Below are 17,716 nucleotides of genomic sequence, written 5' to 3'. Positions count from 1 at the left end.
TTGTTGGGTTTTTTGTTTTTCTGTTATTGAATTGCTTGAGCTGCTTATATTTTTAGAGAATAATTCTTTGCCAGTTATTTCATTTGTAATGATTTTCTCCCATTCTGAGTGTTGTCTTTTAATCTTATTTATTGTATCCTTTGCTACACAATAGCTTTTAAGTTTAATTAAGTCCCACTTGTTTAATTTTGTTTATTTTCCAGAATTTTTTTAAAAAATATTTTTAAATAATCCTGAAATGCTTAAAACTCAACATAAGTCACAAGTGTAGTAGATACTTTGTTTATATCCTACACCTAGCAACCTTCAATGATAAGATCTTATATGACCAGAGTATGTTGCCAGTTTATTTCAATTTACCTTTAAGATATCTCAGTATTTTCATTGGATAATGGACTCAGCAGCAAGAAGGACAGAATTCAGCAATGGACAAAGAGAAGATTTCATTCTTAACTTCATTCCTTTTGGATGTTCTGTTTTCCTCGGTAATAAATTGTGTATAAATTTGCTTGCCAAGTATCCTTAACATGATTGTTTGGAGGATGAAAATTGTCTCATTGACATATTGGAGATGCTTATAAACTCTAGTATAATGTTCATAGGTAAAGGCTGATGATTCTGAGTTCCACCTTTTTTCATTGATCTTTTATTTTATAGTAAATCTCCTTGAAATAAAGACAATGACACTTGAATAATCTTCATAAATCACTAGTTGAATATCCATAAAAGCATCATATATTCAATTTGCATTTCATGGATGGAGGAATAAATTACATGTTTCTCATGTTTATTAAATCAGAGTAGTGAATCAAAAATTTCAAATGAACTCTTCATTTTCCCATAGATATGTCACAGAGGTAGGAATAGAGCCAGGCAAGTAAAGTGAGTGAGACAGTTGCCATGGGTAAAAACTCTAATGGGATAATAAATTCTCAGTAATCAATATCTTAATGCAACATTTTTAAAAGTAAAAATTAATATGAAATATGCACAATTAACAAAACATCAAAATTTTAGATAAAGATATACATTGAATTTTCCAATCAAATTTTGCGTTGGGGTACTGTATGCCTCTGCATGGCACTGAAAGTGTGGTTTGGCATATTGGATTCTGGAGTTGTGAAGCTTGGGCACAAATTCCTACACATACTTATGGTATAGTAAGCACATGACTTCACCTCTGTAAGTTCAGATTTTTCTCACCTATAAGATATTTGTAACATTATTGCTTCCTTGATAGGTTTTATGACAGAATGAAGGGACAAATGTACCTGGCACATTTTGTGGCAGTTTATAAACGTTCTATACATGACATAGTTTTCAGCTCTTATTTATAGTTATAGTTCAAAAGAGCATTTTGTCTATATACATATATATATATGTATATATATATAAATGAAGCACACATCACATCTATCACACAATTTTGGAAATGTTTCAAAATAGGAAAATTAGTGAAAAGCCTTTATGGGATTTTAGGTTAAATGCTGGATGATTTTAAGGAGAGTCATGAAGGGAAATTAATTGTTTGAGGTGGTCAGTTTGACCAAATATCTTTGAATAGAGGATCACAGAGAAGAAAGAACCTAGATGTGAATCTTGGTTCATTTTGAGTCTTGAACAGATTGTTAAACTTGACAAATAAGATATTATTTATTTTGTATGCCTATCTTCTAGGAACAGTTATTTCCTAGAGCAAGTTGATGTTATGTTTTACAGCTATTAGCATTGTTTGAGAAGCATGAGACATTATGCTACCTTCATTTTTCTTTCTCTCTTGTACACACTTACATGTGAATGTGTTTATAAAAGTATTATATAGACAGATAATAAATAGACAAAATATTTTCAACTATACAGTAAATTAATTTAAATTTGGTAGTTGCTAAAATGTATGCTGCTTGAGCTTGACATTAATCTAAAAATCATCACTGCAATGCTGGGGATTCTGCTGGCAGTCATGCTCCAATGCTGCTTGGATTAGGTCTTCATAGGTTCAGCAACTTCCTTTGCATAGGATGCTGTCTTTTCAGATAAGATGACTTTTATCCTACCTTATTATTTTAATCTAAGCTCAGTTCACTTCAATTTGTGATAATTGAGATTTTTTAATTTATTAAGAAATAGGTTTCTAAAGCACATAAACAAATAATTGGCTGTCTTTGAAACACCGAGTAGTTTAGAGTCACTGCTGAATGTTTATGCATGTGCTTTTTGTAATTAACTAGTATATTTTTAGAACAGTACTGCTAAAAGGAATTTTATTGTGTTCTCTCAAGGCATATTTTTTAAACCAAAGTTAGTAAGCTATTTATTTTTGTTTCTCTCGTTCTCTTTTTTTTGTTTGTTTTTCTTTTAAAAATACTGACAACCATCTAACCAAAACAGCAAGGCAAGTGGCAGGTAGGAAAGATATATTGTAAGGAATCTTACAAAGATATATTGTAAGGAGATCTAGGAGACCAAATTTGGATTTTCTCTAAAATTCTATATTCAACAGGAAATAATAGATGTCTTAGTTTCAACAACCCAGTGTTGTTTCCCACCGAGTTATAGAAGTAGGAGGTTAAAAGATAATACTATTTGTGCTATTGTATGCATTTACTTTAATATATTTATATTTTAATGACTTATAATTCTATTACTGAAACTACAATAAAGTAAAGAAATAAATAATATAAATCAAATTATATTATATTATCACAGATTGGAGTTTTACTTTTTTTAAAACTGAGATACAGTTCTCTTTTATCTTTTTGGTTAATTGTCAATATCTGAAAAGCAAAATAAAATGTTCATACATTACTGTGATTTTCTTGTGACTGTAATTAATAACATTCCCATAATTGGTAATGATAGGTGCCTAGAGATGCATAACTTTTCATCAGATCGTATAATATAACCATAGAGAAAAGGGAGAAATATATCTCACAATATCACCTAAAGTAACAGCAATTAAACTAAATCAAAGTAAAATGTTCTTTTATTTCTGACTCTCCTGTATACGATCATGCTGAGAAAAAATGATACTATATTGATAACAGGAAAACATACACATAAATAATTTGTAAGAGAGATGAATTTGTTACTGTGGTATACATACATGACACTGACCAAATCACATACATAAAGCACAATACTTAGATGCTAGAACATTGATAGTGTTTCCCAAACTACTTTTCTAGTTGAATATTAATAATAAGAACTAATTGTATTACATATAGAAAGTGATTTCAATTGTTAAAAGAGGAGTATTCCCAAGAGCGTTTGAAATATTTCCTAGTGCAACACAGGTTGTATTTTCAATTCCTACAATTATTTATTTGTATTCTTTCTGGTGGTAAAAGACAAACATTTCTTTCTTATGTTGAAGTAATGAGAATACATAATGGCACTAAAGAAAAAAATGAAGAAAGGGAAAAGAAGGAACAAGGAGAAAAACCATGTGAGAGAAAAGGAGAGGGTAAAATGCAAGTAGGGCTCAAGTTATTTATTATCTAATTATATTGTTTATAGGACATAAGTTTAATATACTGAACTACTTCGAGACTATAGTACTATAGTGAATATAAAGTAGACATATAGTGCATAAAAATAAATAACGCATGTATCATTAAGACAAGATGCCTTGAAATGTTATTTTTCTCACTTTTTTGGTCTCTTTATATGACATTCAAAAATTTTCACATGACTCATTAAATTTTATTAAACAGCTATTTTTGTTTCAATATCGAGAAAAACACAATCCCTGTATGTATTCCCTTTGTTTCCAGGTTTATTGAGATATAAATGACATAGCACTGTATAAGTTTAGATTCTAAAGCATAATTATTTGACTTACACACATCATCAATGAAAATCACAGTAAGTTTAGAGAAAATCCAATATTTATATAGATATAACACTAAATACATAGAACACTTTTTTCTTTGTGAAGAGTACATATCATCTTGATATGTGTGCAGCACCAGGAATTCCTAGCACAGTGTTTTACATATGCTCTTAACATATGAAAATTATCAGTTAAGGACAGCAAATAACTAACAGTTAATAATCAATATTTATTGAGCCCCTGCTAGGTGATTGACACTGGGTTAAACATTATATGTGTGAATCTGTTTTCTATAAAACTAAGCTGTTGTGCTCTGAAAGATCAAAGATTTTATATTTCTGACTTTTGAAATATCCTGCTTGGGACTTCTTTGGCTGTCCAGTGGGTAAGACAGCCAGGGACAAGGGTTTGAACCCTGCTCAGGCAATTAAGATACTGCATGCCAAACAGCATGGTCAAAAAGAACTACACATACTAAAATATTCTGTTTTCCTACTAATGCCAATTCTAAACATTTAGAAAAATCAGTGTCTTACCTTCCAGGAACCAGTTATATAGAGGTTAAATAGTACAAACCAATCTCAATTTTACCACAAAAGGTTGAAACAAATTCTCAATTTGATCAAAAAATGTCTGAACAATATTGAGCATAAAAATTTGATATTGAAAAAAATGACTGGACTTACAGAAGCTTCTTTGAAAATTAAAATTAATAAAATTGATACTTGTATGTAAAAATATTTCTGAGATAATCAAACTATTTTTCTAAATGAAACAAAATAATTCTGATTGATAATCTCATGTATTCTCTAAAAGCACTTGTCTGATACCAATTTTATACCAAATATTATATTGTTTGATAATACTGAGCTATCATTTACAAATCTATTATCATTCAATTTTAAATTGATACCCCATATTTTTAATCCAAAATTAACCCAAAAGGAAGCCATAAGGAATGATATATTGAGGAATATGATGTATTGTGTCCTTCAGTTCAGTTCAGTCGCTCAGTCGTGTCCGACTCTTTGCAACCCCGTGAATCGCAGCACGCCAGGCCTCCCTGTCCATCACCAACTCCCGGAGTTTACCCAAACTCATGTCCATCGAGTCGGTGATGCCATCCAACCATCTCATCTGCTGTCATCCCCTTCTCCTCCTGCCCCCAATCCTACCCAGCATTAGGGTCTTTTCCAATGAGTCAACTCTTCACAAGAGGTGGCCAAAGTATTGGAGTTTCAGCTTCAACATCAGTCCTTAGCAGCATATAATTCAATATGTCTTCAATTATTTTCAACAAAATTGTTTTATTTCAGCTTAATGTATAGTACTTTAATTCCTTAACATTCAAAACGATCAATAAAAAGATAAATTCTCAGTTAACCTAAACATAAAATCATTTTTAAAAAACACAAATATTCTTGGTCAAGGAGAAATATTGCATTTTGTAAAACTTTTACAATCATCTACTTTTAAATGCATCTGAGTCAGTGGTCATTTTTTACCTCATTTTAACCTAGATGTTTCTTCAATTTAAGTCTGAATTTGGCAATAAGGACTTCATGATCTGAGCCACAGTCAACTCTCAGTCTTGTTTTGCTGACTGTATAGGGCTTCTCCATCTTTGGCTGGGAAGAATATAATCAATCTGATTTCAGTGTCGACCATCTGGTGACGTCCATGTGTAGAGTCTTCTCTTGTGTTGTTGCAAGAGGGTGTGTGCTATGACCAGTGTGTTCTCTCTGCAGAACTCCATTAGCATTTGTCCTGCTTCATTCTGTACTCGAAGGCAAAATTTGACTCTTACTACAGATGTTTCTGGACTTCCTACTTTTGCATTTCAGCCCCCTATAATGAAAAGGACATCTTTTTTGGGTGTTAGTTCTAGAAGGTCTTGTAGGTCTTCATACAACTGTTCAACTTCAGCTTCTTCAGCATTATTGGTTGAGGCATAGGCTTGGATTACTGTGATACTGAATGGTTTGCTTTGAAAACGAACAGAGGTCATTCTGTCATTTTTGAGATTACATTCAAGTACTGCATTTCGGACACTTTTGTTGACCATGATGGCTACTCCATTTCTTCTAAGGGATTCTGGCCCACAGTAGTAGATATAATGGTCATCTGAGTTAAATTCACCCATTCCAGTCCATTTTAGCTTGCTGATTCCTAGAATGTCGACGTTCATTCTTGCCATCTCTTGTTCGACCACTTCCAACTTGCTTTGATTCATGGACCTAACATTACTGGTTCCTATGCAATATTGCTCTTTACAGCATCAGACCTTGCTTCTGTCACCAGTCACATCCACAACTGGGTATTGTTTTTGCTTTGGCTCCATCTCTTCATTCTTTCTGGAGTTATTTCTCCACTGTTCTCCAGTAGCATATTGGGCACCTACCGACCTGAGGAGTTCCTCTTTCAGTATACTATCATTTTGCCATTTCGTACTGTTCATGGGGTACTCAAGGCAAGAATATTGAAGTGGTTTGCCATTCCCTTCTCAAGCGGACCACATAATGTCAGGGAATATCTGTAGTGAAAACCACTAGACCATTCAGTTCAGTTCAGTTCAGTCCAGTCACTCAGTCATGTCTGACTCTTTGTGACCCCTGAACTGCCGCATGCCAGGCCTCCCTGTCCATCACAAACTCCTGGAGTCCACCCAACCCATGTCCTTCGAATTGATGATGCCATCCAACCATCTCATCCTCCGTTGTCCCCTTTTCCCCTTGCCCTCAATCTTTCCCAGCATCAGGGTCTTTTCAAATGAGTCAGCTCTTCGCATCAGGTGGCCAAAATATTGGAGTTTCAGCTGCAACATCAGACCTTCCAACGAACACGCAGAACTGATCTCTTTTAGGATGGACTGGTTGGATCTCCTTGCAGCACAATGGACTCGAAAGAGTGTTCTCCAACACTGCAGTTCAAAAGCATCAATTCTTCAGTGCTGAGCTTTCTTTATAGTACAACTCTCACATCCTACATGACCACTGGAAAAACCATAGCCTTGACTAGATGGACCTTTGTTGGCAAAGTAATGTCTCTGCTTTTTAATATGCTGTCTAGGTTGTTCATAACTTTCCTTCCAAAGAGTAAGCATCTTTTAATTTCATAGCAATCACCATCTGCAGTGATTTTGGATCCCAGAAAAATAAAGTCAGCCACTGTTTCCCCAACTATTTGCCCTGAAGTGTTACATAAATCAAATCCCTTATGATTATACAGTGGAAGTGAGAAATAGATTTAAGGGACTAGATCTGATAGACAGAGTGCCTGATGAACTATGGACGGAGGTTCCTGACATTATACAGGAGACAGGGATCAAGACCATCCCTATGGAAAAACAATGCAAAAAAGCAAAATCGCTGTCTGAGGATGGCTTACAAAAATCCGTGAAAAGAAGAGAAATGAAAAGCAAAGGAGGAAAGGAAAGATATTCCCATTTGAATGCAGAGTTCCAAAGAAGAGGAGAAATAAGAAAGCGTTCCTCAGCAATTAATGCAAATAAATAGAGGGAAACAACAGAATGGGACAGACTAGAGATCTCTTCAAGAAAATTAGAGATTTCAAGGGAAGGTTTCATGCAAAGATGGGCTCAAAAAAGGACAGAAATGGTATGGACCTAACAGAAGCAGAAGATACTAAGAAGAAGTGGCAAGAATACACAGAAGAACTGTACAAAAAAGATCTCCAGGACCCAGATAATCATAATGGTGTGATCACTCACCTAGAGCCAGATATCCTGGAAGGCAAAGTCAAGTGGGCCTTAGGAAGCATCTCTGTGAACAAAGCTAGTGGAGGTGATGGAATTCCAGTTGAGCTATTTCAAATCCTGAAAGATGACACTGTGAAAGTGCTGCACTCAATATGCCAGCAAATTTGGAAAACTCAGCAGTGGCCAAAGGACTGGAAAAGGTCAGTTTTCATTCCAATCCCAAAGAAAGGCAATGCCAAAGAATGCTCAAACTACCACACAATTGCACCCATCTCACATACTAGTAAAGTACTGCTCAAAATTCTCCAAGCCAGGCTTCAGCAATACATCAACCGTGAACTTCCAGATGTTCCAGCTGGTTTTAGAAAAGGCAGAGGAACCAGAGATCAAATTGCCAACATCCGATGGATCATTGAAAAAACAAGAGAGTTCAGAAAAACATCTATTTCTGCTTTATTGACTATACCAAAGCCTTTGACTGTGTGGATCACAATAAACTGTGGAGAATTCTGAAAGAGATGGGCATACCAGACCACCTGACCTGTCTCTTGAGAAACCTGTATTCAGGTTATGAAGCAACAGGTAGAACTGGACATGGAACAACAGACTTGTTCCAAATAGGACAAGGAGTACGTCAAGGCTGTATATTGTCACCGTGCTTATTTAACTTATATGGAGAGTACATCATGAGAAACATTGGGCTGGAAGAAGCACAAGGTGGAATCAAGATTGCTGGGAGAAATATCAACAACCTCAGATATGCAGATGACACCACCCTTATGGCAGAAAGTGAAGAGGAACTAAAAAGCCTTTTGAAGAAAGTGAGAGAGGAGAGTGAAAAAGTTACTTAAAGCTCAACATTCGGAAAACTAAGATCATGGCACCTTGTCCCATCACTTCATCAGAAATGGATGAAGAAACAGTAGAAACAGTGGCTGCCTTTATTTTTGGGGGCTTCAACATCACTGTAGATGGTGACTGCCACCATGAAATTAAAAGACGTTTACCCCTTGGAAGTAAACTTATGACCAAGCTAGATAGCATATTAAAAATCAGAGACATTATTTTGCCAGGAAAAGTCCATCTAGTCAAGGCTATGGTTTTTCCTTTGGTCATGTATGGATGTGAGAGTTGGACTGTCAAGAAGGCTGAGCACCGAAGAATTGAGGCTTTTGAACTGTGGTGTTGGAGAAGACTCTTGAGAGTCCCTTGGACTGCAAGGAGATCCAGCCAGTCCATCCTAAAGGAGATCAACCCTGGGTGTTCATTGGAAGGTCTGATGTTGAAGCTGCAACTCCAATACTTTGGCCACCTCAAACGAAGAGTTGACTCCTTGCAAAAGACCCTGATGCTGGAAAGGATTGAGGGCAGGAGGAGAAGGGGACGACAGAAGATGTGATAGCTGGATGGCATCACTGACTGGATGGACATGATTTTGTGTAAACTCCGGGAGTTGATGATGGACAGGGAGGCCTGGCGTGCTGCGATTCATTGGGTCGTAAAGAGTCGGATACAACTGAACGACTGAACTGACTGAATCTAGATATTTGATGTCTCGGGGAGAAAATATTAGTTCTTATTTCATGAACACCTGAAGAGGCCTCTAATCTAGATGAATGTCAGTATTACATGGTTAGATAATCCGTTTTTCCATAGTGCCGATCTGTTCTGATATTTCAGCAGTGCTCCTTTCAAGATATGATGTTAGATGCTCAAATCTATGCATTAGTACCTGAAATGACAAGTTTTAAAAAGATACCATGAATGAATCTTTAGTAAGATAACAGATTTAATACACAGAAGACAATGATCCCTCTTATACAATTAGATGACATGACAATGAGGAAGTCATATTCTTATTTTAATATATTTATAATAAATAAGACAATGATATCTTTTATCTTTTCCTCAAAGTACATCTTCAATGCCTTTGATGAGAATGTGATTGATATAAAAGATATCTTCAAAAAATGTAGAGTGCAGCCACATTCAATTTCTGTTTATTATGTCAAATAATTTATGTACTTGGAGGGGTCCCTGTATTATTATACAATATGATATAGTATCTCACATATTCACAGCAAATGAACATGTTAACATGTTAAGAGGCTCCTTCCTGCAGAAATACTACTAAATGATGGACATAATTACAATTGTAAAGGCAGTAGTACTTTATATAAATTAATATCACAAATCTGAATAGTTATGAGCAGATAAAAAAGGAGTAGTTGGTACCTCAGCGTCCCTATAGTAGTTGACCTAGTTTAGGGGCATTAAGGGGCTTCCCTGGTGGCTCAGACAGTAAAGCATTCATCTGCAGTGTGGGAGACCTGGGTTCGATCTGTGGGTGGAGAAGATCCCCTGGAGAAGGGCATAGCAGCCCACTCCAATACTCTTGCCTGGAGAATCCCCGTGGACAGAGGAGCTTGCAGGTTGTAGTCTATGGAGTTGCAAAGAGTCAGACATGACTGAGCGACTAAGCACAGCACACAGCACAGGGGCAATAAAGTGAATTTCTGGAAGGTTGGGAACAGATGCTTTTTGAAGTTTTAAAAAAATTATACAATATATACTGAATTATATTTATGCATAACATATATACACACATATATGCACTTCCCTGGTGGCTCAGAGGATAAAGCGTCTGCCTGCAGTGCAGGAGAACCAGGTTCAATCCCTGGGTTGGTAAGATCAGATCCCCTGGAGGAGGAAATGGTAACCCACTGCAGTACACTTGGCTGGAAAATCCCATGGATGGAGGATCCTGGTGCAGGCTACAGTGCAGGCAAAGAGTTGGACACGACTGAGCGACTTCACTTTCACTTTCACTTTCACACACATATACATGTAGGCATGTACATAGATAAAATATAATTAAGTTGATATCTTTTAGGGAGTATTATTGGATACTATCTCTCCAAATTTCTTTGTCCCCTTTTTTCTTTTCCTTTGTCTCTTTTTTTGTCTTTTTTGAGGGGGGGGTGTCTCTTTTTTGTCTTTTTTTTTTTTGTCTCTTTTTTAATTTTTTTTTTTCTTTGTCTCTTTTTTTTTGTTTGTTTTTTATCTTTGTGTTCATTTTGGATAATTTGCATTAAACTGGCCTAAAGGCTACTGGTACTATACATATATAAAATAAATGCAATTGCATAGTAAATATGATATATATATGATTTATTTTAACTCTCTTACCATTGTCCCTGTATTCTGTGGACCACTGTTTTGCACAGAGAAAACATGAGACTCAGCATATACCTGCCTATCTTCATCTTCAGAAGCTAAAATCTTATACTTTGTGAATTCCAGAGATAAGATATAGGTATGGATATAAATGAACTCTTTGGTCCTTTTGATATACTATCCTCATAAACTTAGTAAAGAAATGTGGGACAGAGTTAGTGGGGTGTGAGTAGGACCACACAAGTTTCTCATACTCAGCACTAGTTCATATGTGTTCATTAAAGTTATTTAAAACACCAGGTTATTCCTTCTTGCATACGTGCATGTTAAGTCACTTCAGTCATGCCCAACTCTTTGCAACCCTGTGGACTGTAGCCTGCCAGTCTCCTTCTTCCATGGGATTCTCCAGGCAAGAATACTGGAATTGGTTGCCATGGCCTCCTCCAGGGGATTATAGCAACCCACGGATCCCAAACTAGTATGCAAGACATTTGCATCTCTTGTGTCTCTTGCATTGACAGGAGACTAGCACTTTACCACTAGCACCACCTGTGAAGCCCTTATTCTTTCTTACCCCTATTGATATGTGACCATCTTGAAACTGCTGGTCATCCATGGAGGAAATCAGTTATGGATCATGTATCCACTGGGAATGCCCAGTCACTTTCTAGATTTTAGTTTATTTAGGTTTGTTAGAGGTTCTTAACTTGCTAATATGTTTTCAGAAAATTTGCAAGTTATCAAAACTCATTGTTAGAGTGGGAAAGACAATCTCTCATGAATTTCTAAACCCCAATTTGAGAATTTTTATTATATATTTAATTTTAGTAGCTTAAAATATGTGTAAGAGTTTTCCTTTAATCCATGATATTTTATACTGTAGATAAGTAGGTTCTACTAAATAAAATATTCAAAATGAAACTATGACATACAAAAAATATGAAATAATTTCTCATATTCAAAAATTTAAAAACTAGTTAAGAAAGCAAATGAAGCAAAATAAAAAAAGAGAAGTTTAATAAATAGCATTTGGCGGTGATAATTTGTGAAAGTGTAAGTTGCTCAGTCGTGTCCAACTCTTTACAACCCCGTGGAATTCTCCAGGCCAGAATAATGAAGTGGGTAGCCTTTCCCTTCTCCAGGAGATCTTCCCAACCCAGGAATCAAACCCAGGTCTCCCGCATTGCAGGCTGATTCTTCACCAGCTGAGCCACACGGGAAGCCCAGTGATAACTTCTGGGGCACAAATAAACCCATATAGGAATTAAGATAATTTTATTTAAAGCCTCTAGTTGTTTTTAAGCCATCACAGATGAGAAGAGATAAAAGCTGTAACTTGACTGCCTCTTTAACTAAAAAAAGAAAACCGTAATAGCTTATGAAATCTTCATGCATTGCCAGGTTATTCTGATTATTTATTTTTTACTCATATATATTTACAGAGCATGTGAGAGGTCATAAACTCAGTATCAAGAACTATATATAGGCAACAAGTAGCACTGTAAGTAACCAATCTAAAGACATAATAGTTCTAAGAGATTTAGGTGTGGGAAGGTAAGGGCAAACAAGTTTCATTAGAATAAAATAATAAATCAAGAGGTCTAAAGAGAAAAAAAGGTAGCTAAAACATCAGAGTTAAACAGCACAAAGTAAAAACAAAATTTTGCAATTATTAAAGGCCAGAGTAAAGCAGCTAGCCAAAAATCCAGATAAGAAAAGCTGCTTTGAATTTTTATATTAAGACAAACTTTGAGTTTAAGAGTTACATATATATTTTCTACTTCCTATATAGGTGTTGAAAAATCCAAATGTGAAAACAGCTATCCATATACTAAAGTGAAACAGGAAAGGGAACAATAGAATTAAGCAGTAAAACTGATCATTCTGTGGGATGACATCACCAATATGGTGGAGTAGGAGACTCCAGTCTCCATACCTAAATAAAGATCAACAATTAAATAGAAATCTATTAAAAAAAAAAAAGAAAAACAGCTGTGGAAAAACTCTGGAGTCAATTAAAGAAATTTTAGCAATACAGTGGAACATAAAAAAATTGAAATATCCATATATATATAGAAAGTTCTAAAGACCTCAGCAAAAAAATTTGCACCTAATAAACTAATATAGTAAAGCTTTGGGGATACAAAATCAACAAGCAGAAATCAGTTGATGTTCTATACATCAACATGGAATTATCTGAAAAAGATATAAAGAAAACAACCTCATTTACAGTAATATCAAAAATAATAGGATACTTAAGAATAAATTTGACCAGAGAAGTAAAAGATCTATAAACCAAAAACCATAAAATATCACTTTAAGAATCTGAAGAACAAATAAATGGAAGGATATGTCATGTTTATGGATCAGTAGATTTAATGTTGTGAAAATGTCCATATAAAGTGTTCAATGCATTCCCTATAAAATGCCAATAACTTTTCTCAAATAAATCGAAGCAGTACTAAAATTCTATGGAACCTCAAAAGACCCTGAAAAGCAAACTTGAGAAAGAACAAAGCAAGAGACATTATATTTCATAGTTTCAAACTACTTCACAAAATTATAATAATCAAAAAAGTATAGAACCAGAATAAAAAGAAAAAAAAATGAAACATAAACTGAGAGCCCAGAAATAAATCCACATGTATATAACCAAATGATATTTGACAAAGGAGCCAAGAACACTCAATGTGGAGACGATCATCTCTTTAATAACTGGTGAAACCATATATTCACATGTAAAATAATAAAATTAGAACTGTTTTCTTTCCCTCTCGCTCATCGATGTTTTACTAAACCAGGTGGTTTTTTTTTTTGTATAATTGTTTTACATCATGTTAGTTTCTTCAGTACAATGAAGTGAATCAGCCATATATATACATATGCCCCCTCCTTGAAACTTCCTCCCATCCCCCACCACCATTCCACCAATTTACAGAGAACCAAGCTAAACTCCCTGTGCTATACAGCAGCTTCCCACTAGCTGTCTCTTTTACACATGATAGTGTATATATGTCAATCCTAATCTTCCAATTCATCCCATCCTCCCCTTTCCCATCTCCATATCAACATGTCCATTCTCTATATCCGTGGCTCTATTCCCTCCCTGCAAATAAGTTCAACTGTAACATTTTTTTTCTATATTCCACATATACACATTATATACAATATTTGTTTTTCTCTTTCTGAGTTACTTCACTCTGTATGGCAGACTCTGGATCTATGTATATAGATCTACATATCTATATACAAAGCAATGAACAAAGGATTAATCTCCAAAATATACAAACAACTCACACAACTCAATATCAAAAACAAAAACAACAATCCAATCAAAAAAATGGTCAGAAGACCTAAATAGACATTTCTCCAAAGACATACAGAAGACCAAGAGGCACATGAAAAGATGCTCAACATCACTAATTATTAGAGAAATACAAATACACACTACAATGAGGTATCATCTCACACCAGTCAGAAAGGCCATCAACAAAAATATACAAACAATAAATGCTAGGTGTTGAGAGGGCATTGAGAAAAGGGAATCCTCTTGCACTGTTAGTGGGAATGTAAATTGATACAGCCACTATGAAAAACGACAGAGGATGAGATGGCTGGATGGCATTACCGACTCCATGGACATGGGTTTGGGTGGACTCAGGGAGTTGGTGATGGACAGGGAGGCCTGGTGCTGCGGTTCATGGGGTTGCAAAGAGTCAGACACAACTGAGCGACTGAACTGAACTGAACTATGGAAAACAGTATGGAGGTTTCTTAAAAAACTAAAATTAGAACTACTGTATGACTCAGCATTCCCACTACTGAGTATATACCTTGAGAAAACTTAATGTTCATTGCAACACTATCATATCCAAGGCCTGGAAGCAACCTAAATGTCTATTGACAGATGGATGGACAAAGAATATGTGGTGCATATACACAATAGAATATTGTTGTTGTTGTTCAGCCACTTGTCATGTCCAACTCTTTGTGACTCCATGGACTGCAGCATGCCAGACCTTCCGGTCCCTCACTATCTCCTGGAGTTTGCCAAGGTTCATGTCCATTGAGTTGGTGATGCTATCCAACCATCTCTTCATCTGCCTGCCTCTTCTTTTGTCTTCAATCTTTCCCAGCATCAGGGTCTTTTCCAATGAGTCACCTCTTTGCATCAGGTGGCCAATGTATTGGAGCTTCTGCTTCAGAATCAGTCCTTCCAATGAGAATTCAGGGTTGGTTTCCTTCAGGAGTGACTGGTTTAATCTCCTTGCAGTCCAAGGGATTCTCAAAAGTCTTCTCCAGCACCACAATTTGAAAACATCAATTCTTCGGTGCTCAGCCTTCTTTATGATCCAAACAATAGAATATTACTCAGCCATAAAAAGGGATGAAATTGGGCTATTTGTAGAACCTTTTCTTATATCACTCACAAAAAAAAAAAAAAGCTAGAACTAGAATAAGCAATTAAATGTCATGACTCAAAATTTTAAAAGTTCTAGAAGAAAACATGGAGGCAAATCTCCTTCTTGGGAATTCTCCTTGGCAATAATTTTTTTGGATATTACCTGTATAATAGCCAAAAGCAAATGTAAAAGCAGCAAAAGCATAAATTAGTGTTCATACTATATCAAACTAAAAAAAACTTCTGCAAGGCAAAGGAAACAATCAACAATATGAAAAGGTCACTCATGCAATGAAAGAAAATATTTGAAAACTATGTGTCTAATAAAAGCTTAATATCAAGAATACATAGGAATCTATGAACTTAATAGGTAAAGAACAAACAATCTAACATAAAAATGGTCAGAAAAACTGAAAAGATATTTTTCCAAAAAAGACATACAAATTGCCAAAAAAATAAAATGAAAAGATGCTGTTGACCACAAATCATCAAGAAAATGAAAATCAAAACTACAATGAAATACCATCTCATGCCAGTTAAAATGACAATTATCCAAAAGACAAGAAATCAGAAATGCTGGTATAGATATGGAGAAAAAGGAACGTATGTTCATTGCTGGTGGAAATGGAAATTGGCACAGCCACTACAGAAAACATTACATATTTCCTCAAAACAATTAAAAATAGAATTATCATATAATACAGCAGTCCCACTACTGGGTATGTATCCCCAAAATTAGAAATCACTGTCTCAAAGAGGTATCTGCATTCCTATGTTCATTGCAGTGATGTTACACTGGCTAAGACATGGAAACAACCTAAATGCCCATAATTGGATGAATGAATAAAGAATGCTGCTGCTGCTGCTGCTGCTAAGTCGCTTCAGTCCTGTCCGACTCTTCGCAACCCCATGGACTGCAGCCTACAAGGCTCCTCTGTCCATGTGATTTTCCAGGCAAGAGTACTGGAGTGGGTTGCCATTGTCTTCTCTGTGAATAAAGAATATATGGTGTATATTTATACAATGGAATACTAATCAATCATAAAAGCAGGAAATTCTTCCATTTGTGATAATGTGGCTGGAACTTGAGGCCATTATGCTAAAGGAAATAAGTCAGACAGAGAAAGAAAAATACTGTATAATCAAAAGGTACAAACTTTCAGTTATAAATTAATAAATTTTAAGAGTCTAAGGGGCGGCAGCCGAGAAAAGCTACCCCAGGTCCAAGGTCAGGGGCGGCAGCAGAGAAGAGCTACGCCACGTCCAAGGTAAGAGAAACCCAAGTAAGATGGTAGGCACTGAGAGAGGGCATCAGAGGGCAGACAGACTGAAACCACAATCACAGACAACTAGCCAATCTGATCATATGGACCACAGCCTTGTCTAACTCAGTGAAACTAAGCCATGCCGTGTGAGGCCATCCAAGGTGGCTGTTAGAGAAGACTCTTGAGAGTCCTTTGGACTAAAAGGAGATCCAACCAGTTCATCCTAAAGGAGATCAGTCCTGGGTAGTCATTGGTAGGACTGATGTTGAAGCTGAAACTCCAATACTTTGGCCACCTGATGCGAAGAGCTGACTCATTTGAAAAGACCCTGATGCTGGGTAAGATTGAGGGCAGGAGGAGGAGGGGATGACAGAGGATGAGATGGTTGGATGGCATCACTGACTCAATGGACATGGGTTGGGTGGACTCCAGGAGTTGGTGATGGACAGGGAGGCCTGGCATGCTGCGGTTCATGGGGTCACAAAGAGTCAGACGCGTCTGAACGACTGAACTGAACTGAATATACAGTTTAGTGACTATAGGTAACCATACTCTATTGTATACTTGAAAGTTGCTAAGAGACGACAGCTTTGATGCTCTTGCCATAACAAGAGCAAAATGGTAATTATGTGAGGTGAAGAATGTGTTAACCAACTTTATTATGGTAAATATTTAATGATATATATATTTATCAATTCATCACATTGTGCAACTTAAACTCACAAAATTTTATGGGTTAGTTATATCTCAGTATAGCTGGAAGAAAAACTAATCATGTGCAAAGGATATTAGAGTATTTTTTATTGAGGATATAAAATGAATAAAGTTCCTTTCTTCAAAGATTACAAAATTAATTGAGTTAAGAATATGTTGAGACTTACTAAATTTAGAGTTTGGGGCAATATGTACATACTATCAAGCAGCTTTATAGGTCACAAAAGTGCTTGAAATGTTGAAATATACCTAAAACATGAGGCAATGTTGAAATAAATGAAAACTTTGTAAAAACACTTCAGATGACTTTTAAAATTGGGTTTCAATTTTATTATAGAAAAAAATAGATCAGATTTAAAAGCAATAAATCAAAATAGATTCATTCAAGGTGAATATTATTTCCCTTATTTTTTGCACATGTGAAAATTAGAGTAAGATAATTGCTCAATAAATTCTATTATTATTTTTAATTATGTGGATATTAGATATGATCTTTTTATTTTTATTTTTTTAATATCACAGATTACCCCTAGGCATTCTTTCTATATAATCAATTTAGTTTTAGTATTTAATTTTGTCCAATGGAAAATGTCCAATGGGTTTCCCTG

This window comes from Giraffa tippelskirchi, chromosome 12 (assembly GCF_054371585.1).
Source record: "Giraffa tippelskirchi isolate mGirTip1 chromosome 12, T2T-mGirTip1v1.2.pri, whole genome shotgun sequence".
In the NCBI taxonomy this organism is placed as follows: Eukaryota; Metazoa; Chordata; class Mammalia; order Artiodactyla; family Giraffidae; genus Giraffa; species Giraffa tippelskirchi.
This window is presented reverse-complemented; position numbering follows the sequence as displayed.